Below are 22,748 nucleotides of genomic sequence, written 5' to 3'. Positions count from 1 at the left end.
AATTATCAACACATTTTTAAGTCTAGACAATCAACAAAACAATAAATCAAGCCGTGATTTGGAGCTTTTCAATTTCTAATTGTAAAAGCTGACACTCAAAATTTAACAATTGGCTCTGAAAAAACCAGTAGGATCTGGCTCCAGCACATCCCAGTAGCACGCTCCCCTCAAAGGAGGTCTTCAAACAAATATAGAAAGACCACTTGTCAGATATGTTATAGGGCAGAGCTTCTTAAACTTTTTCCACTCACAACCCATTTTCATGTTTCAGCAGCATTCATTGACACTGCACAGTCTGAAGGCATGCACAGTGCAAAGTGCACATACTTTGTGTTCAGAACCAAGGCTTCAGTGAAATCACATGATACAACATGGACATGTGCTGCCAGAAACACCTCAGATTCATCATGTGTTTGATTTTTAATCAATTCCTGGTCATTGTGCATTCAGAAACCTTTTACTATTGCCAAATTTTTTGTGACCCCATATGGGGTCACAACTCACAGTTTAAGAAGTACTGTATAGAAAAATTTGTTCAGATATAGGTTGGACTAGATGTCCAGTGAGGTCTCTTGTACTCTCAATTTCTGTGATTCTGTGATATATGGACACCCGTTATGTTTGGGTCATAATAACGAGCAGCTTTGATAAATGTGTCCCTTGCAGAATCCTGTTCAGCACCTTGGGGTGATGTGATGATGTGGCAATGTGGAAATTCCTCATCAAGATCATAAGAAGAAAAGGAAAGGTTTTCATTAAGATCTGTAATTTCTCCCTAGAATGTTTTTATGTTCGTCATAAACTGCTGTATTGGATTTGGAGTAACAGATAGGAAATAATACAGATGAAATCCATGGGACTGAAAACCTAGAAATCATCATAGGTGAAATTCAAATTAATAATCACTTATCAAGCACCTGCTATATGCCAAACACTGTGGTCGGCATTGGGGACACAAAGACAAATAAATATAATCTATCAATCAATCAACAAATATTTATTAAGCTCCTATAGGTTTGAAGTACTGTGTTAAATGCTAGGGATACACAAAGGAAGGGAAAAATGAGCATTGACCCTAAGATTACGTGCAAATAAAGATGTACATACAGGATATATAAAGATAGATGGGGCTTAAAATTCATATCCCCCATCCCCACTCCATGGGTGTTTCCACAATCCCGCTAGCAGCTGCTGTGGGGGTGTAGGATCCATCCACAGCCAGCACCCAGAAAGCTGTCAACACACTGCGAAAGCACAGGTTCTTTTGATCTGCTTTAATAAGGAAAGCAAGGTGAAGGGGTTGAAAAGCTTACTTTAATTCAGCACACAAATATCATTCACTTAGTTCAGGGGAAGAGACCAGCACATTGAACTTCAGAGCAAATTGCAAACGAATTACAAACATCAACAGACAGACCAAATACAGATTCACAGTTACCAACATCTAGGTTCAGCCTGGGAGCTCGGAATAAGGGCTGGCCCAGAGTCATGCGCGCCACCATGGCTGTGGGTGAGAGCTCCAAGGAAGAGGAGGCCAACCCCTGGTTTTATATCTTTTTCAGCGTCAGGGGTGAGTCACACATGCGACTCATCCATGTGACCTAAAATCGGCACAAAGAGGTGACTTAAACCCACATGGTCTAAGAGCCTCTGCTGTCCCAGACATGTAAACTAGGCCCTCCCTGGAGTTAGCCCCACCTTGGGCCCCACCTTAGTTGCCAATCCACACCCACTAAGGTTTTACACCTAATAGGGGTTTGGGCCTGGGGTTTAGCACCTAGTAAGGCTCAATGAAATACACTGAATTACTCAAAGGGAACAAAAGCCAAACTCTTCAAGGGCACTTGATTGAACTAAGTACTAAGCAGCCCATTTTGCTTACCAACACAATGGGTTTAATAGTATAATGTACCACAGAGGACACTACTTGCTTCTTGTTTGCCATCCTGTGTCTATCTCCCTTCCAAGACTCATACACCTTCTTATCTAATCTCCCACTCAACTATCTGACTCTTCCATTTACAAGCTTTTGTCCTAGCATTCACTTGACAGCTGACCCCTTTTCTTCTCTTGAACCCCTTCAGTCCATATCTGGCATTGCCATTTGCACTTTTCAGGCCCCATCTGGCCTGCTCTCATCATACTATTTTCATATAAACCTACCTAACTGTGTTTTGAATGCTGATCTAGCTTCTGCCCTGGTCAATAATCACTTTCAATTAATAGCTCCTATGGGCAATTCTCACCTGAACCTTGGCTTTGCCTCATTTTTTGGTTTAAGTGAATAATATATTTAGATCTTTTGAGGAAATTCTCTCTATATGTTTATATGGAATTCACTCCAAGGTGGACTGGGATGTAATAAGTAGTATCATATGATTTAGATTAGTAGGAACCTCGGGGATCAGCTAATCCAACACCCTCATTTATGTATGTATGTGTGTGTATATATATATATATATATGGATGGAGGGGGAGAGAGAGAGAGAGAGGGAGAGAGAGAGAGAGAGAGAGAGAGAGAGAGAGAGAGAGAGAGAGAGAGAGAGAGAGAGAGAGAGAGAAAGAGAGAGAGAGAGAGGGAGAGAGAGAGAAACCCAGGGCAGTGATCAAAGTCCTATAGGTATTACATAATGACTCATAGTGAGGAATCATGTCTTCTGATTCCAAATCCATTATTCTCTATTTTATCCTCTCTATTTTATCCCAGTTCTTTATGGCCAGAGGCTTGTCTCCCTTTTCTATTTGCTAAATAGAGTTGGCACATTATAGCTAAGGTCATCCATCCATCTATCCATCCATCCATCCATCTACCCATTCATAAAGAAAATACAAAATTAGTAAATGACACACACTAATGATTATCAATTCCTTTATTTCTGTTACTTAATGTTAAAGCAATGTACCATAGTAGAAATGGTATTAGACCTATCAATAATATCAATCAATCAACCAATAATCTATCCACAAGAGTTTAGTGAGTACCTACTATATGCTAGACATTGTGTTGGGCACTGGAGATACAAAGCAAAAATTTAAATAGTCTCTGCCTTTAAGGAGCCTATATTCTATTGAAGAAGACAACACCTACATTTAAAATTTAACTAGGTGGCACAGCAGATACATTGGTCTTAGAGTCAAGAAGATCTGAGTTCAAATCTTATTTTGGATGCGTATTAGTTGCGTGACCCTGGGCAAGTCATTTCTAACCCTCAGTTTCCTCATCTGTAAAATGAGAATACTAGGATTCACCCAGGCTTACTCTAAGGATTAAATGAGAAAATTTGAAAACCTTAAAGGACTATTTGCATTCCAGTTGTTACCATTCTATTATTATAAAATAAACACAAAGAATCTATTGTTTAGATTTTTTTAGTTGTGTCCAACTCTTCATTATTCCCTTTTGGAGTTTTCTTGGCAAAGATACTAGAGTGGTTTGCCATTTCTTTCTCCAGCTCATTTTACGGTGGTGGAAACTGAAGCAAACAGGGTGAAGTGCTTTGCCCAGAGTCACACAGAGACATAAATGTCTAAGGCTCAATTGGAAGTCAGGAAAAGGAGTCTTCCTGAATGCAGGCCCAGTGATCTATGTACTGTGCCATCTAGCCGTCCCAAACACAAAGTCTATATTTATAGAAAATAATGGCAAAGTCATTTGTACAAGAGTCACCAGAAACTAGTTTCTTGAATCAGTAGACCTAGGTCCGCATCCCATTTTCATCTTTCTGTATTTGGTACTTTGGATGTTTCACTTTATCAGTCTGGGTCCTTTTTCCCTCACCTATAAAATGGGGAGCCCAATATCTGCTGTGCCTATCTTGTCGCAACTGCTATGAATCCAGCATGAGATAATGTCCATGATATGCATTTTTATTGTGATTTTTTTTTATAAAAGCACCAGTTATCATTCCTACTGAGGTCATCTACCTCCCCAAGGTCAGGATGGGGGAAACGGCGCCGGTACACTATGGCAGCAGATGTGAGGAAAGCAAAGTCACTGCTAACTCATTTCCAGGCAACGTCTCAGGGCAGAGTGCCCATTGGCATAAGAACTGGACAGAGGAGACACTCTGGGTTTGAGTAGCCACTCTACGTCTCCAAGATGAAGCTTGGCATTCTGCTCATCTTCATGGGTACGCTGATACCCCAGAATAAAGCAGCTTTGATCAAGGTGTCCTTTTGCAGAATCCTGCAGAAGAATGGAGTATTGTAAAATGCAAAAATAAATAAATAAACTTATTCTCCTACTTCCCTTATCATTGCCATGTTACAAATACATTTGATTTAATAAGCATTTTGCACACAATCCTATGTCCATTAGACTCCAATAAATAGGTATAATTTCTACTTTTAACATGCACATAATTTAATTAGGGTAACTAGAGAAATATAAAAGCAATAATAGGAAGTAATTAAATGGCAGTGTGCTATCGCAGATCATTCTGTTTTGCATGTATCCTGTTCACTTGGGGGAATGTGAAGGCGAATAAAAGGAAAGATAAATGTAGACTAGGTCAAATCACATGGACCAGGTCTTTGGAAAGGGTTCTTGAGTTGGACCTTATTTCTTGGCTGTCCTATTCCACATCCAGGGCCATCTCCAATCATCCCGATCTATATCTGGCCACTGGACCCAGATGGCTCCAGAGGAGAAAGTGAGGCTGGTGACTATGCACAGCCCTCCCTCACTTAATGCAATTCACTTGCAAGTCATGGCATCACTTTCCTGATGTCATGGTCCTCTTCAAGAACAAAGGACAAACAATCCTATTTCACGTATGCTGTTTCAATTTTTTTTTAAAGCCCAATGTTGTCACCTTTATGAGGTTCAAGAATTCTGGCTTACTTAGAAAATCTACACTTAAAATTTTCATGAACAACAGGGTTCATTCTTTTCACCTTTGAGTATTTTTAAATGATGGCATATTAATCAGAACAGAACTCAAATGGCAGATCAGCTAAGTAACAAAGTATCATTTCCATTGGGTCAGACTTCAATCTGTAGTCACGTACAGCTTTCAATGTTGGCTCTCTGTCTGCTCAGTGATTTACAGTCCTATAAGTCTCATTATTTTAAATGACTTAATGTGTCTGTTAGTAAGTACACTTTGTCCTTTCTATACTTGGCATGGGGTCTTTCAAAGCATTTCAGAGAATGTGACATAAATGAGTTATTGAGCACAGATATTCATGGAGCTTTGAAAATGCTTGCCTCATACAAGTCAGGAAATGGCATGTATAGAATAGCCCTTAATTTCCTAATGTCCTGGTGACAGATGTTCCCTTATATCTCCTTAGCATTTAGACAGATAATGGGAATGTAAGAATCAAGTCAATATTAATCGAAAGAGACCTTGGATTAAGTTTGAGCTTCTAAAATCAATTTCATTTTGAATATGCTAGGAGCCTAGGAAAGAAAAAGAAAAAAAAGAGTCTCTTCTGTATTTGAAAAATATCCCCACATTGAAAGCCAATTAGCATAAGCTCCTTGTTTAATCTCAGTTTGGTATTAATTTGAAGATGATGATTGGGTGTAATGAAAAGATTAAAAGAAATAGAAATCTGTGTTCTAGTTTAAGTCAATTTGGGGTCAAGTCATTGTTTTTCTGGTGTTCTAGTCTGCCAAAGAGAATTATACTGGCTGACCTACTGCCCCTTAGGGTAATTGTGAAAATCAAGACAGCTTGGTGGTTCAATGGTTAGAGCATTGAACTTGGAGTAAGAAAGATTTGAGTTCAAATTTTGCCTCAGATATTTAGTAGCTAGGTGACTCTGGGAGAGGCTTTTAGCTTGTTTTCTTATAGGTAAAACAGGGATTACAATAGCAACTGTCAGGAGGTTATTGCAAGAATCAAATCAGATAAAATATGTCCAGTGCTTTGAAACTCTAAAGTGCTATGTGATGCTAGTTATTATTACCAATGCACATGCAAATGTTTTAAAACATGGGAATTTTCATATCCATGTGGGACATCATCATTATTGACGTTAGAATCTATATGAAGGGAAAGGGATGGGAATAATCATTTATCAAGGCCTACTATGTAAGCTAAATGCTTTACAAATAACATCTCATCTGATCTTACAACAACCCTGTGATGTAGGTGCTATTATGATCCCCATTTTATAGAAACTGAGGCCAACAGAGGCCAAGTGACTTGCCCAGAGTTACACAGCCAGTAACTGTCTAAGGCAGAATTTGAACTCGAATCTTCCTGACTCCAGGCCCAGCAGTCTATCTACTGTACCACTTAGAAGGCCTTGTGTGCAAAAGGGGATGAATAGAAGTTTCAGAAGAATGTGTTGGATTGTGCTGTATTGTGTTTTATAGTCTCGACCTGTGATTTCATAAGTCTCTGGAACAATTTTTATGAAAATTTCCTCCACTGATGCCCATCTCTACCTTTTTTCTGTAATTGCAGTCTGAGTGGCCTAACGCATTGGGAAATTGATTGACTTTTCCAGAGTCACATAGCCAGTATGTGTCAAACATAGAAGTTGGAACCTAGGGTTTCCTAATGTCAAGACCAGTTTCCTGTACACTAAGCCACTTTTCTGATCTCTTCAGAAGGATGTGTTAAAAATATTTCATAGTATCTTCTTGCCAGAAAAATAAAGATATAGTCAAGGAATATTCTCCATCTCTTTAACATCCACTTTTATCTTAATATAAATTTACTGTTTCCAGCTAAGAGTGGTACCTTTCACTTCCAAGGTAGATGATACCATCAGCAAGCACTTTGCACTTCTTGTTCTTGAGTCATTTCAGTCGTATCCAACTCTTTGTGACCCCCTTTTAGGGTTTTCTTGGCAAAGATACTGGAATGGTTTGCCATTTCCTTCTCCGGCTCATTTGGCAGATGAGGAAACTAAGGCAAATAGGGATAAACAATTTGCCCAGAGTCAACTAATAAGTGTCTGAAGCCAGATTTGAACTCAGGAAAATGAGTCTTCCTGACTTCAGGCTGAGCACTCTATCCATTGTGCCACCTAACTGCCCCTGCCTTGCACTTAGAAGCTGCTAGAAGAATGCTTGTTGAGCAAATAAATGACATATTTCTACTGTGACCAGTAAAATGCCAGTTATATGTAGAAAAGGTTCATGCTTATACAAGAGAAGTAAAGCAAGAATAAGCAACCTACCTAAAGCCTTTGCATAATAGAATGGGAAGGCTATATAAAGTTCACCTAATTTCAGATGTTTTGTAAGGAATGAACCTTTCCTTCATGAAGTATAATAAAAAGACACAGTAGAAAATGCTTTGGCTTAATTGTCTGTAATCTCACATTGAAAAGAGAAAAAAAAAGGTATGCTTAAAGAACTCATTTCGAGGGCTAATGGCCATTTTATTGTCATGAGATTCCTTTATTTAGTTCTTTCTACAAATAAACTCACAGCAGGGGAAAGGCCACTGGTTAGAGCAATTTGGGAGAGGGAAATAGGTAAACAGAGGGAAAGGCTAGGAGAAGAACGTCATCTGGCAGAGGGATTATTTCCTGACTCCCGTGGATCTGGCTAAGAACCAACTGAGATCCCAATATGCTGCTCCTCAGTAAAATCTACCAATTTCCACAGCACCAGGCCCACCTAGGATAGTGCACATTATTTTATCTAAGCCATACTTCAAGTAACATTCCAGTGCCTGCAATGACCTGAGTCAGGCATACAAAAGAGATATCCTCCTGCCATGCTAATATTCTTTTTTCAGTTTCCATTCTTTGCTTTTTTTTCTGGCCCACTGTTTTTGTCTTTTTTTTTTCCTTTACCATAATGATATTGGTAGAATAATGGAAGGAGCACCTCTTATATTCACTTCCTCAATAAGATCTTGAATCACTGAGGGGGGCTAAAAGGACAAGAATACTATTTCCCAATCTAGATCTTCTTGAAAGACTGCCTCTATTTTGACCTGTAAATGTGTGCCCCCGGAATGTCTGTCTCTTCAGAAGGGTGGCGAGGAGCATGGGCTGTTGGTCCAGAAGATCAAGGAACTGAGACAAGATTGCAATGTGCCGGTAAGCCATGGAGTGAGGAGGAGACAGGGGATGGGACATCCTGGTTCATTCTGTTCTCTTTCTAGAAGGTGACAATGTCTGTCTCACATTGGACTTGGTTCTTCAGTCTGGCTATTTTTTATGTATCAGATATTGCATGATTTTTTTTTTTTTTTGCCTATCTCATCAAAGCAGAGCTTTACTTTCTTAGAATTTACCATACTCTCTATCACCCACTCTCTTAAAATGTGACTGCTGGGTATAGGGAAAAAAAAACTCCACAGGGCTAAAGAGAACCAATATTTTCCTTTCTTATTATAAGAATTGAAACAAATAAACAAATAGATATTAAATACTTGAGAAGGCAATATGGTGATAATGGATAGAGTTGGCTTCAGATCCAGGAAATCTCATATCTGACACCTACTGGCTGTATGAATCTGGGCAAGTTAATTAATTTATCAATATTCTAGACAACTCTCTAACTCTGTAAACTGTTGAATATCCCTACCTATGTTGGTAGAGAAAGTTCTGTCACCTGGGGGCTCTCTCTATAGATCAAATCACAGTTGAAATTTCTAATCTTCAGATACTTGATGCTCTGAGATAACGTATGGAAAGGCATTGTCATTGCTGTGAATTGACTAGGTATCATAATGGTTGAGAGCCTCTTGTTGATAGGATATAGATGGCAAATGGATTTTATGGGAAAGAACTCATTACCTTATGGGAAAGCAAATACAAAATACAGTGCTTGCTTTCCTTTTCAAATCCATTGCTCTGTATAGGGGATCTGGGTTGTGTGCAAGCAGAAATTGTGACCACACACACACACAGAGTCAAGCTTTACTTATGTAAACATTGACAGTTATAACGACATGTAACATTCATGTATCACTTTAAGGTTTGCAAAGAGCTTTACATCTATTATTTCATTATTTACATTTCTTATATGGTCCCCATTATAACTCTCCAAATAAGATACTATTGTTATCCCCGTTTTACAGATGAAGAAACGTAGAGGAGTCTGAGGGAGGTTAAAGGACTAGCCTAGGATCTCATAGCCAGTACTTGTCTGAGGCAGGATTCAATTTGATATCTTTTCTGGCTCTGAGGACGGCTCTCTGTGCACTATGCTGCCATAGCAATAATAGCAGCAAGCCCTCCAATAGTGGTTGATATTTATATAGAGCTTTTAGGTTACATATGTGAACTTACTATTGGCATAACAATGCCCCCCCAGGTAAATGAAAGACAGTTATAGTAATATCCTACTTTCCTCCAAAGTATTTAAATGCTTGACAGTGTCATTATAATCATCTTTAGGTTTTTGAGTGGGCATTGGGAAAACATAGCAAAATAATTATGAAATACTGTCAAACTTGCTGGTTGGTTCTGGAGGGCAGACCTAGGAACAATGGGTGGAGGCTATAAAGTAGTATATTCTAAGGAAAAACTCCTTAATGATTGCATCTACTCAAATTTGTGAAAATAGAATAGAATGCTTCGAGAGATAGTAGACTGTTCTGCAATAGTAATAACGGCAGCAGTAGTAGCTAGCATTTATACGGGGTGTTCCTAAAGTCTGGACACATAGGCAAAATGCGTATTTTCAAGAAGTGAAATTAATGAAATTTTCAACAACACTTTAATTGGAATATTAACAAATTACATCTTCAATATGATTCCCATCATTTGTGATGCAAAGGTTGATGCGCTTTGCAAGATTCACGTGAACTCGATGCAATAACTCCACATTACCAATGTATCCACACTTTAGGGACATCCTGTATGTTGCCTTAAGGGCAAATAAATCATCTCATTTTATCCTCTCAACAACCCTGGAAGATAGGTACAATTATTATCCCCATGTTACAGATTAGAATGAGGCAGACAGAGGGTAAGCAACTTGCCCAGAGTCATACAACAAGCAAGCATCTGAAACCAAATTTGAACTAAGGCCTTCCTGAGTCTAAGTCCCATGTTCTGCATATTGTACTATTTAGATGAGTTCATTAGAAGCATTAGCTGAGCTGAGCTTATTGGAAGCCTCAAGTGTAGCCAAGATCACCACATGTGGAATGTATTACAGAGGGGATTCTTGTTCAGGTCCACGTTGAACCTAATGGCTTCTGGGGTGCTTTCCAACTCTGAGATACTGTGGATGTATGCAATTGATATTTTGGGTGTGATATATTCCCTCCCAAGGAGACTCAATAGGCAATGGATTGAAGTGGTCACTGTATAAAATGTGTTCGCAAGCTGTCAAGTTGCATTTCTCAAAGACGGTGGATGTAGTAACAGCACGGGATAGGTAAGTGGGATGACTTTAAGTTAATCATATGTGTTAAATTGTCCCTGAGTTAAGTTAATGGAACAATGCAGCCAGAAATGGCAAACAGAGATTGGTCATATGATCATAGGACTACAGATTTAGAGCTGGACGAGACCTTTGGATCTCAGCCAGTCAATACTTTCATTTTAGGGATAAAAAAATTGAGGCTCAGAAAGTATAATGATGGGAGCATGATTCAAATTCAGTCTTTTGGACTTCATAGCTATTGGTCTTGCCATTGCATCATGCTATTTATCTTGACATTACGTTAGTGGCACCAATGGGTCCAGTTAGTACTATCTTACAAACATTGTACCTACCAAAAGTACGCAAAAGAAGTGCTATGTGGTCTGGAACAAGATCAACATTACGCTTTCAAGGTCCTCGATTGTGTTTTTTGGATACCTCTGCCCCATTTCAGAGATGCCTTTGTTTAATCAGTTTTTAGTCAGATCAAATATATTAAGCACTTAATTTGTTCCAGCCAGATGCACTAAGCTCTGGAGATACAAGAGAAGAAAAAAAAATCCCTCCCTCTCAAGGAGCTCATAATCTGCTGGGAACGTTGGATTTGAATTCCAACCACGTGGTTCCAACCATGTAGACTCTCTGGGTCTCAGTTTCTTCATCTTTAAAATGAGATTAGAGTAGATGACCTCCAAGTCCCCTTTGTGTCAGTCACTAGAATGATCTTTTTGAACTGTTTGATGGACATCTAAGCAGTTTATAGAAAATTAAGTATGTTTTAGGCAGTAAAATAATATAATAATTAGAATCAGCATTAACATAGTACTTTAAGGTTTACAAAGCGCTTTACAAGTATATATCTCATTGGATCGTTACAATAACCTTGGGAGGTAGCTGCTATCATTATCTCTATTTTACAGATGAGCCAGTGAGAGGTTAAATCATTTGCCCAAGGTCAAACAGCTAGTAAATGTCTGAGGCTGGTTTTGATCTCAGGTCATCCTGAATCGAAATCTAATGTTCTAACCACCATACCACCCATAGCTAAGCATTTATATAGTAGTTTAAGGTTTGAAAAGTATAGTATTTGTATAATATTTTTATGTAGTATTTATATAGGATATAGTATTTTAAGGTTTCAAAAGTGCCTTACAAATATATATGTTGTCTTTTGTAATCCTCAAAACGACACTGAGAGATAGCATATCAGTGGAAATTCATGAAAAGTGTTTTTAACAAAATACCATTGGATATCATGTTGAAATAAGGATTAAGACCAGTGGTGCACAAAAAGATGAGGAAAGCATAAGGTAGGAATGATCACAGAAAATGCATAACAGGGTAGCAGAAGGAACACAGGCACAAGAATCAAGAAACCCATGTTCCAATCCTAGCTTTGACTCAAAAGGATTGCCTTCGGTAAGTTATTTTCCTCTCTCAGTTTCTTCTCATAGAAATTATGGAATATATTTAGATAATTGTTTAAGTGTCTTCAAACACTGTAATTCTATGGTTTTTTAAGAACTCAAATAGGAATGAATAAGTTAAATCCACTTTCTAAAAACAAACTAGTTCAATCCTGTCATTAAGGAGACTTCTATGTAATCTATATCAGTCTGCCGTATCCAGTGGCTTCAAAAAGTGTATTCATAATAAATTATTTGATACAAAACTTTAACAACTGTCAGCGGTTAGACTGGTCGCAACAAACTAACAGTATCCTATTTACTCATTTGAGTTATGTCTCTGCTGATATAAGTTCTTTGAGGGAAGGGACTGTTTTATTTTGCCTGTTTCCCTAGCGTCTAATCCAGTACTTTTTGCGTAGTAGACCCTTTTAAAAATACCTGTTGCTGGATTGAATAAACTGCCCTCATTCTTTACGACATGTCGTTAAGAACTTTTATACGGCAATATAGTCTTAATCAAAGAACTGCTCTTAAAAAATATCACAAGTTCAATCCTGTGGCTACTTAAGATCGTAGGATAATAGATTTAGAGTTAACAGGAAGCTTCAGGGCCAACTCCTTTATTTTGTTTTATTAGTTAGGAAACCTAGGGAGAATAAGTGATTTGCCCAGGCTTACACAAGAAGAAACCATCAGAGATCGAATTTAAACTAAGTGGTCATTCTAGAGCCATTGCGATACAGGACCTTGCTGTCTTGAGACTCAGGGAGATGCTGTTGCTTTCCTGTCCTCCCCCCAACCATGATTTTTTTTTTAGAACCAGCTCAAACTGACTTATGAGAATCAGTTTTCAAATTTTCATTGTCAGCATTTGCACCGGGGAAATGCGTAAATTACCAAAAAGATTTAATTTATTGGGGTTTTTTGACTGTCTAAACATAAGAAAGTGGTAGCAAAAATGTTAATAATACAGATTAAACTTAAGTGTGTGTCATGCTATAATTTCCTGCTGGCCCTCCCTGAGATCTGGTTGTTAAACTTTTACCTACACATCTCTGCCTCCTGTCTATCATTTGCTAACACTAAGAAGTTGATACTTATCATTACCTCTTAGGCCTTTTTGGTCAGCTTTAAATATAAGTGAGTCACTTAATACTCACAAAAGCTTAAGAAAAACACAATTCACTCAGATAGAATCAATGAAAAATCAGCTAGTTAGTGGAAAAATCTTGTTGGATCATTCAATTTCAATGAGGCTTAAAATCAGAGATTTGACTTGCTGAGTCTAAGATGGCCTAAGGCTCAGCAAGTCTACCAATTTTTTTTTTCTTTAATTTTTCATAGAGTTTGCTATCAAATTGATCCAACCACTTTAAGTACAGTTCACTTTGCTGAAGAGATATGGAAGACTTCTGAATTTTTATGATCATCATTTTGGTTTTTCATTATTATAAGAAAAACTGTCAGCCTTGTACTATAGGGAAAGCAGTAAGTGATTGTAAAAGTATTCTTCTGTGCATATAGTGTATAGATGACATCAGAATCGCTAACATATACATTTGAAACTGACTGATACATTAACAAAGCTGATTTTAAGTAATGCAATATGACAAATGATAGCTACCTATTAGTAGAAAATTCGGTGTTTGAAAGAATGTTATTAGTGGATCAATGTGAAACAAGAGGGGATGTCTCTTACGGCTTGCTATAGAATGTGTCCTCTTTCTGCAGCATTTTTACGAAAGATTTAGAAGAATACTTAGATGGAATACTTATCAAATTTTTGTATGACTCTAAAAGGATTATCTAATATCTTGGATATTAAGAAAGAAGGAAACAAACACCTATTAAACATCTACTATATGCCAGGTGCTATGTCAAGTGTCTTGGAAATATTGTCTCATTTGATCCTCACAACAATCCTGTGAGATACGTGCTAAAATTACCTCCATTTTCCAGTTGAGAAAATGGAGGCAGACAGAGGTTAAGTGACTTGGATCACACAGCTAGTACGTGATTAATGCAGGATTTGAACTCAGGTCTTCCCAACTCCAGCCTCAAAATCAGGACCCAAAATAGGTTCCATAGCACTGAATCATAAACCTAATTGATCACGATGAAATTTAATAATTAAGAGATTGATAAGAGAAATGGGCTGATCACACAGCAAGAGTGGGATATAACCAATAGGTAGGGCATATGCTACACTAATATCATTGAAATATCAAGGGACAGTAGAGAAGGCTCCCAGGATTTTGAAGGGACCCCCTCTGATGTACTTATGGGAAGATGTTGACAGAAGTTACATCGGATGGACCAGCATGTATGAGTTGTGATCTGCATCATTGGAGAGAGCAATCACATCTATGAGACCACAGATCCATTTCAGTGTTCAAGTAAACACAAAATCATGCATGAGTTTTGAGTGGCAGAGAAATTACTTTCAAAAATAGCATTAAAAATGAGGAGTTTTAATTGACCACATGCTCATTATAAACCATCAATGTGACATAAGTGCTAAAGAATATAACCCAATAGTAAGCTGCATTCATAGTCAAAATATTAATAATCAAACAAATAATAAAAGTCAATAACAAGGGAACTAACTGTACTCAGTTGTACTCATTGTACTCAGGTAGCTAGGTGGAACAGTGGATAGAGCACCTGGCCTGGAGTCAGGAAGACCTGAGTTCAAATACAGCCTCAGACACTTACTGGCTGTGTGACCCTGAGCAAGTCACGTAACCCTTTGTGCCTCAGTTTCTTCATCTGTAAAAATGATCTGGAGAAGAGAACCCCTCCAATATCTTTGCCAAGAAAACCCCAAAAGGTGTGGTGGAGATATGACTGAAAAATGACTAAACAACAACTAAAAGTATTGATCAAACATATGTACATTTCTAAGCATCATGTTTTCTTTTTTTTCTTTTCTTGTTTAGAAAAGAAACTATGTATGTAACAAAGTTTTCTATTTTTTTCTTTTCTTTGTTTATAGTTATCACATTTTCTACTCTCCAGTTCTCTTTTCTCCTTCTCCTTTTCCCTCTCCCTTTCCCATTTCCTTTTCCCTTCCCTTTCTTTCCCTTCCCTTCAGTTCCCTTCCTTTCCCTTCCCTTTCTTCTCTCCCCCTTCCTTTCTCTTTCCTTCTATTCCCTTCCTCTCCCTTCCCTTCCCTTTTTTCTTCCCTTTTCTCTTCTCCCTTCTTTTTCTCCTCTCCTCCCCTTGTCTTCCCTTCCTTTTGACTTTTCTTTCCTTCTTTTTATAAGCCCAGGTTATAAAAGTGCAGCATCTACCTAGAGCCCCATCTCATGGCAAATCAGCACGGAAGCTTTGGCATATGCTGATTATGACCTAAGCCAATTTTCCCCTTCTCAGGCAGTCTGGTGCCCGCTGCCCCATCTCTTAAGCACTTACCACATCGTGCTGGACTTAGTGTAGCACCCTACTGCAGAACTTTTGAGCTTTAGGGATCCAGCAACCTTAGCTTCCCCACTAGCAAAGGTCACAGGCATACATCACCAGATAGTCATCACATTTTCAAAAGGCCATTGAAAAAATGGAGTATAACCAGTAACAATAATAGTAAAGGGACTTAGAGTTATTGTATAAATTGCTCAATTAATCAACATGCTTTTATTAAGCACTTAGTATCAACCAGACGCTGTGCTAAACACTGGAAATACAAAGACAAAAATGGAAGTCTTCCATTAAGGAGCTTTCATTCTATAGGGAGAAACAAAATACAAATGTATAAGTATATGTAAGACAAATATATCCAAAGTCTATGTAAATTAAATACAAGGTGATTTCATAGGAAAGGGGAGTAGCATATGGAGATGTCAGGAAAGGTCTAATGTAGTAGGTGGTGTTTGAGCTGAGCTCACTAAACTAAGTTTAGTTTGTAAACTAAGGATTGCAAGTGGGTACTTTGAGGAGGGAACACATCGCAAGTATAGAGGAGAGCCTTTGAAAAAGCACAGGGATGGAAGATGGAGATGGAAGAAGCAAGGTGGCCAGTTCGGCTGGATTGTAGGGTGAATGAAAGGGAGTAATATAAAGTCAGGCTGGAAGGGAATGTTCGAGCAAGGTTGTGAAGGGCTTTGAATGCCATCCCAGAGAATTTCTATTTACTTTTTGTGCTAAGACAGTTTATTGAGCAGAGGAGTGTCACATGAGGATCTTAAGAGGTTAAATTTGCATAAAAGAATACGTGGGTAGAATAGGCTTGCCATTTTCAAATTTAAGTTAAAGCAATGACATGGACATTATATTGGACTTATTCTGTTTGGCTAAAGTGAGGCAAAATTAGGTAGGTTTTGACACAAAATTAGGAAAAATTGACTAATAGAGCAGTCCAGAATTGGAATACATTGCCCCCTAATATAGTGAGTTCCCTGCCACTAGTAGTATTCAGAAAACTAGATGGTCACCTCTTAGAACTGTCAGGCTATTTATGTGGTCTTGAATAAGTCATTTCACCTTCTCATCTTTAAAATGAGAGAGTTGAACGAGATTGCCTCTGTGGTCCCTGGTAGCTCTAGTTCTATGATTCTATGATTCATGACAGCTGCCTGGGGTCAAATAGGACTACTTGAAATATTAAGGTGCCTCCCAAATCTAATATTCTATTACTTTCACTGGGGCATATCTTTTTGTCTCCTATGACGGGGAGAATATATAGGGTAAAATGACTTTTATACTATAAATGAATAGATAAACTATTATACAGTGCAAGTATTTTGATTGTCTTCTCTCTCTTTCCCCCTCTGTTGCTGTCTCTGTCTCTGTCTCTCTGTTTCTGTCTGTCTCTCTGTTTCTGTCTCTGTCTCTCTCTGTCTATCTGTCTCTCTGTCTCTCTCTCTCTGACTCTGTCTCTCTCTCCCTCAAATGATATTCCAGAACTAGATGGATGTTAAGAGGGAAAGCTGTTTAGGAAATCATGAAAGGTCCCAATTCCATGTCCTTTCTCTTACCAACTCCCTTCTCCCCAAAGGTGTGTTAATGCAAGTAGCAAACTCCATCCAGCATCTTAGGAATTTCCCAGCTCTCTGTTTTCTTTGCCTTGTGGCCAAGTCCTGGTGGGGCTCAGTCTCATTGCCCTCTTGGGATGAGCTGCCACCACAACTCAAAGCCTGAGTATGCATTAGTCAGCTGATGATTCTGGAGCTGAAAAGGAATATTGCTACACCATCCTAACAGTCCTCTGTGGGCACTCAGTTGGTGCCTGCTGTTTGCCCTGGTGCCAGTTATTGTCATCAGGTAGGGGGAGAGCCTTCTGATCTGAAAGCAGCAGAACAACCCTTGGTCAGGCAGGAGTCACTGAATTTAGCCAAGGGGTCAAGTAATGGGACCCAATCATCTAAGGTAAGCTCTTCCGGGCTCTCCAGTAGATTTGAGGTTTAATTGACTTTATTTATCTTAACACACTGATAAATCAGTCTGGGAAGTATCACTGGAAATGAATAATGCGTAGGTTCCAGAGCGTGTGTGTGTGTGTGCGCTTCCTGCTTTTCTCCTGTGTCAGGTTTAAGGGACTATATAGCATTTATTCCCCATTGCCTGCAGAGCCTGTCTCTGCATTTCTGTTTAGGAGTTGCTTAATGCTGGACTTCTCAAACCATTAATGTTTGTGGGAACAACCTTTTTAGCATAGCACTGAGCACTATAGATTAATGCAGTAATCAATGAGAACAGGGCACTGCAGAGATTTGTTTTGATGAGAGCAGCACTTCTGGCCCTGTTTGGTGTCACCGTTGTATAATATTGGACACTGCAGACTTGGGGGGTGGGGGTGGATTTAGAATGCGAGGACCACGGGGACTTTTCTCTTCGATCTCCTTGGCATTCCGGGGGATCTTGATTGTGTTGTGAGTTTGCTACTTTTGCTAGCTGAAATCTGGGAAAGGACCTCTTGATGCCAGCATCCTTGATTTCACCACTCTGATGCTACTGGTATGTTTGCCGGCTTTCTGCAGTTTCTCCTCCTTCGTACATTGCACGCAGGAGCAGGTAAACCAAACTGTCATATTGACATTATGGTTAAATGTAAAATGAGCTGAATCTATTATTTTTAACTGATTTCTGGGTGGTTTATGGCAATGGATTGCTGAACTTCCCTATAGCAATAAATTTCCACTATGAAAAGAGGATAAGGATTGTTTTTCTTTCTTTTCTTTCTAAAGCTGTAATTTAATAAATGTGTTGTCATTTTGTAAAATTGTGGCATCTTGAAAAAATTATCAGATATTTGAATGCATGGTAATGCAGTTGCATTAATAAGTACAGATATAGATGAAAGTCTAAATTGATGCCAATATAGATTTCACATTAAACAATATACACTTAGAAAATACATAATAAGATTTAAATCTATGTTGGCATCTTTTTTAGACCTAGTATATCTGTATCCTCCAGACAGACAAAAAATGTAGAAATGATTCAGAAAGACTATGTGAATATGCTCATCTGTTTACCTAAAGGCAGTCAGTGGACACTGCATTTTCTAACATCCTGGAGTTCATAGCTTTCAGAACTGTATCTCAAAATAGAAAGTCACATCCTTTGTAGAGGCTCTGATTCGGGAAAACATTCCTCTCTCTGAAGTATTTAAACAAAGGCTGCAGAGGCCTTGCGTCTCCTAACGAAAATATCCTTATTTTAGAGCACTGCCCCATAAATGCCTTTCTTTCTTATGACTGTGAATCTGGAGTTGTCTCATCCACAGAAATAAGTGTTCTCATAAAGAGGTAAAGGGAAAGAGAGGAGATGGAAGGTCCTGGAAGGCAGTGGGGGGAGGGGGTGAGGAGAAGGGGAGAGAGAGAGAAAGAGAGAGAGAGAGAGACAGACAGACACACAGAGAGAGACAGAGATACAGAGACAGAGAAAGACAGAGACACAGAGAGACAGAGACAGAGAGACAGAGACAGAGAAACAGACAGAGAGAAATAGAAAGAGCGAGAGAGAGACAGAGAAGAGAGACAGAGAGAGAGAAGAGAGACAGAGATACAGACAGAGATAGAGACCAAGAAGCATAGAGGTAGAGAAAGAGACAGACAAAGATGAAAGAGAGTTTGCCTTTTCTGTCAAGCCTTGGATGCATAATGAAAGCTCATTGGGTCTTAACTTCTTCTCCACAAAATGAATCCTTTCCAGTTTCCTCACAGGGCAATTTAATAATGAATTAACAATTTAATATTTTCCAAAGTATTCAAGACCTTCAGAAGGTATTGTGTGAGTAGTAAGTGTCAATGTTGCTTACAAGTATGGAAACCCTTTCATATTTTCTTATTGAAAAAAAATGTACAGTTGACTCTTGCTCTTTACCACTAAGGGCCAGGTCTAGGTAATGGCTCTTTCAACTAAGCTACCAAATATATTGGCCCTATTATAACTGTGAAACTAATTAATTTATTTTTAAGAATTTGTCTGTGTCTTGAGGGCACCATGAAGCTTTACTGCACTGAATGGGAGTGGAGAGATGGCATCATGGGATGTGCCGCAGATGAATTGGGCAATGGATGCAAAAAGAAGGCCACAGGACATATTCCTGAAGGTCTGCCAGGTACATGAGCTATCTGAGCTCCCAAGTACAGTGAATACTGTGAAGAAGTGCCCTAGAACAGCATTATTTTCAATACATAATTTTCAAAATGGCCCCTGATGGCACATAAAGGACTGGAAAGAGTTTGAGAAAGAGCATTAATGATAACTTAGCCCCTTCAAAGGGATTAATAAGATTGTTTCAGATACTTCCCTGAGATGGTGGTTTAGGAATAAACTACAAACATTTTCTTTTAAGGTGCTTGTTAGTATTAATTTGGCTAAATTAATCAAAACTATTTCTCAATGAGATAGCAGGAAATTTTTAGTGACCTTGAATGAAATTTCACAAAGGTATTTAATGAATGGTAGTTGATAAAGATCAGAAATATTATATTCATTTCCATTGCTTCTCCTCTACCAACCAATGTGAATATTGATCTTTTTTATGTAATTTGTACCTAATGAATTTTGGGGAACTAAACTGAGAATGAGAGAATGTATAATATTCTTGTTTTGGGCTGACTCAGTGAGATGGTATGTATGTATTCTTCTTTTCTATGAATGATGGCTTGTGTTCTGATGTGTGGACACATTTGTATGGTGGATATGACTATAAGTAGATAGATTTCTATGTATAAATTTTGGCCAATATTTCCATAGTTTTATAACTATTCCATGAATAGTTATAATGGTTGGTAACTTTATGCTGCAGTATCTTTGGGCTATTCCTTTATGTAGGATATTATTTGAGATTCCCTCTGAGGCTGCTTCCAATCTTTGAGATTCACCAAGGCTATGTGGTGCCATTAAAATGCAAGAACATTACAACCCTTTTCAATTTGATGAGTTGCATAAATTTTTAAAACTTGCAAACATTATTGTTTATGCAGTGTTCCCTGGGAGAACTCTCTACCAGAGAGGAATAATGAATGTTGGGGATGAAATAGAAGCTAACTTAGCCCATGCGAGTGGTACCACTTTGCCTTTGTTCTTCTTCAGCCAAACTCTTAGAATTTTAAAAGACACAAGCAAATATTTTCATAGTCCTTCAAAAAGAAAAAAAAAGTCTTGCCAGTTTTCTAGGTTTAGATAAATTTAGGGACATTTGACTTTATTTTATAAAGTCAGAGAAAAGAGTTCACGAGGACAATGTGTTTATGAATTGATTTTAAATCCAATTAATTATTGCTCAATTGTAAACACATACATATTTGTATATATACATATACATGCACATATGTGTGTACATATCTATGTCCATCTTTCATATATAGAAGAAAGAAAGAAAGAAAGAAAGAAAGAAAGAAAGAAAGAAAGAAAGAAAGGAAGAAAGAAAGAAAGAAAAAGAAAGGAAGGAAAGAAGGAGGGAAGGAAGGAAGGAAGGAAGGAAGGAAGGAAGGAAGGAAGGAAGGAAGGAAGGAAGGAAGAAGGAAGGAGGGAAGAAGGAAGAAAGGAAGGAAGAAGGAAGAAAGGAAGGAAGGAAGGAAGGAAGGAAGGAGGGAAGAAGGAAGAAAGGAAGGAAGAAGGAAGAAAGGAAGGAAAGAAGGAAGGAAGGAAGGTAGATAAATAGGATCTGTACAATTATATCCAAGGAAGAGCATTTTCACACCTTGCGTTGTCTGATTAATCAAGGCAAATTCTTTCTTAAGGTTGATTCAGATCTCCCCCCTCCTCCCCTTGGCTCACTATAAATATTGCTAGAAATGTCCAGATAGAGGATAAGTTCATCACTTTGTAGAAAATGTTATGTCACATTAGTCCATTTCATGCACTCAACACTCCAGCCAAACTGGAATATTAGCTGTTCCCCATATTTGAAAATCTGGCTTCTTCCTCTAAACATTCACATAGGCAGTCCTCCATGCTGGAAAGCTCTTATTATTTCTAGTTTCCCGAATCCTTTTCTGTCTTCATGGATCAGCCCAGGGGCCACAATCTCTGTGAAGCCTAATCCTGTCCCTTATTTTCCCTTCACCCTCACAATTCCCTAGCTGAAGTTGTTCTCTCCACCCTCAAAATTTTCTAGCACACTTTGGCTAGATCTTTCCATTATTCCCCCTCATATTTTACCTTTTGTTTTAATAATCTTTGTACATGCTCCCTACTTTCCAAGGAGACTGTAAGCTTTTTGAGAGCAAGCACCCATCTTATCATTTATATTTATGTCCCCAGCATCTGGTACATAATTAATGCACAATAAATCCTAAATTGAATTATGGAATTGAAGATGTGGATGGAGTCTTACTTAGTTGAATTCGATCTAATCGTACCATGAAAGATTATGTTTTAAGTATAGTGTGATGAATGTATAAGAAATATATTTTTATCCTGTAGATAGGAGGCACTTTGATGAATTTCAAATTGGTTTCAGGCCTTGATTTTTTTTTATCATTAAAATAAAGTGGTTACCATAGTCAATAGTTTATGACTAATATAATGAGAAGTCTTTAGCATCTATTGTACCTTTCAGATGTATCCAAAGCTCTTAACACCTCTTATAATGAGATATTATTAACTTTGGAGCAGTCATTGGTTGTAGTATTCTGACTCATAGCAGCACCTTTTCTATTTTCTAAGAAAGTATAAATTTAGTACAGTAGCTCACCTACCCTTTCCATTTGGAGATTGCAGTCATTTTTCAATATTCTTCTCTTTTTTAGTGCATAAGCTAAGCTGACTCAAATCAATAGAAACAAAAAATAACTAATACCTTGATTTACTCTGTTTTATTTACAATTATATTCCAAAGATTTTTTTGCTTGACTGGTTAGCTACAAATTTTTGCCTCAATCAGAACTATTACTATATGAAAGTCTATTTTATGAAGTTGGCTCCCTAATCTCAAAAATTTAAATAATCAACAAGTCTTTTTTGAGCTCTTTACTTTGTATAAATAGGAGGGGAAGGTTGAGTTTGAGCAAGGATGGGTTATACTAGAAAGGCAGGAGTAGAACATCTAAATGAATGACCAAACAGCAAAATTAGCTATTAATGCCTCAAGCTCAACCTGCAGCGAAGTCTCTAATGATATGTCCCCTTGACTTTGTGCTGTTCAACACCATCATTAATGAGTAAAGTGAAGGTATAGATGCTATGCTTATCAAATTTATAGATGGCACACTCCAGAGAAGGACAAATAACTCAAACAAACAATTCACCATTAAAAAAGATTTTGACAAGCTAGGATGATGCACTAAACCTAGTAAGATGAACTTTAAAAGGAACAAATAAAATCCTATATTTGAGCTTTAAGAATCAGAGCATTTTATATATGATCCCAGTAGTAATAGTGAGATATTTAAGTTTATTTTTGGGGGGTGATAACCTGTGCTTTAGGAAAATCATTTTGGTTTCTGAGGGAAGGATCCATTAGAGTTAAGGAACACAAGATGGTAAAACCAACCAGAAGCCTACAGCAATAGTCAAAACAAGAGGAAATGAAAACTTGCACCAGGGGGGCAACTGGCATAAGGCACCTGTTTTGAGCCTTGCTTGATCTCAGA

General features: G+C 38.1%; 1 protein-coding gene across 13 annotated transcripts in view; it reads left to right on the top strand.

Moving 5' to 3' along the window:
* RIMS1 (regulating synaptic membrane exocytosis 1) overlaps positions 1-22,748 on the top strand; it is a 425,786-nt gene that overhangs the window by 118,304 nt on the left and 284,734 nt on the right. The window contains exon 1 of one of the 13 annotated variants that reach the window (XM_036766399.1): positions 17,700-17,712. The exons of the other annotated variants lie outside the window; for them this stretch is intronic. The gene's annotated coding sequence lies outside the window, so the exon portion shown is untranslated. Of the gene's footprint in view, positions 1-17,699; positions 17,713-22,748 lie in introns of those variants that run through there. 13 annotated transcript variants of the gene reach the window in all.

This window comes from Trichosurus vulpecula, chromosome 7 (assembly GCF_011100635.1).
Source record: "Trichosurus vulpecula isolate mTriVul1 chromosome 7, mTriVul1.pri, whole genome shotgun sequence".
In the NCBI taxonomy this organism is placed as follows: Eukaryota; Metazoa; Chordata; class Mammalia; order Diprotodontia; family Phalangeridae; genus Trichosurus; species Trichosurus vulpecula.
Note: the sequence above shows the minus strand (reverse complement) of the source record. Positions and strands in the feature narration are given on the sequence as shown.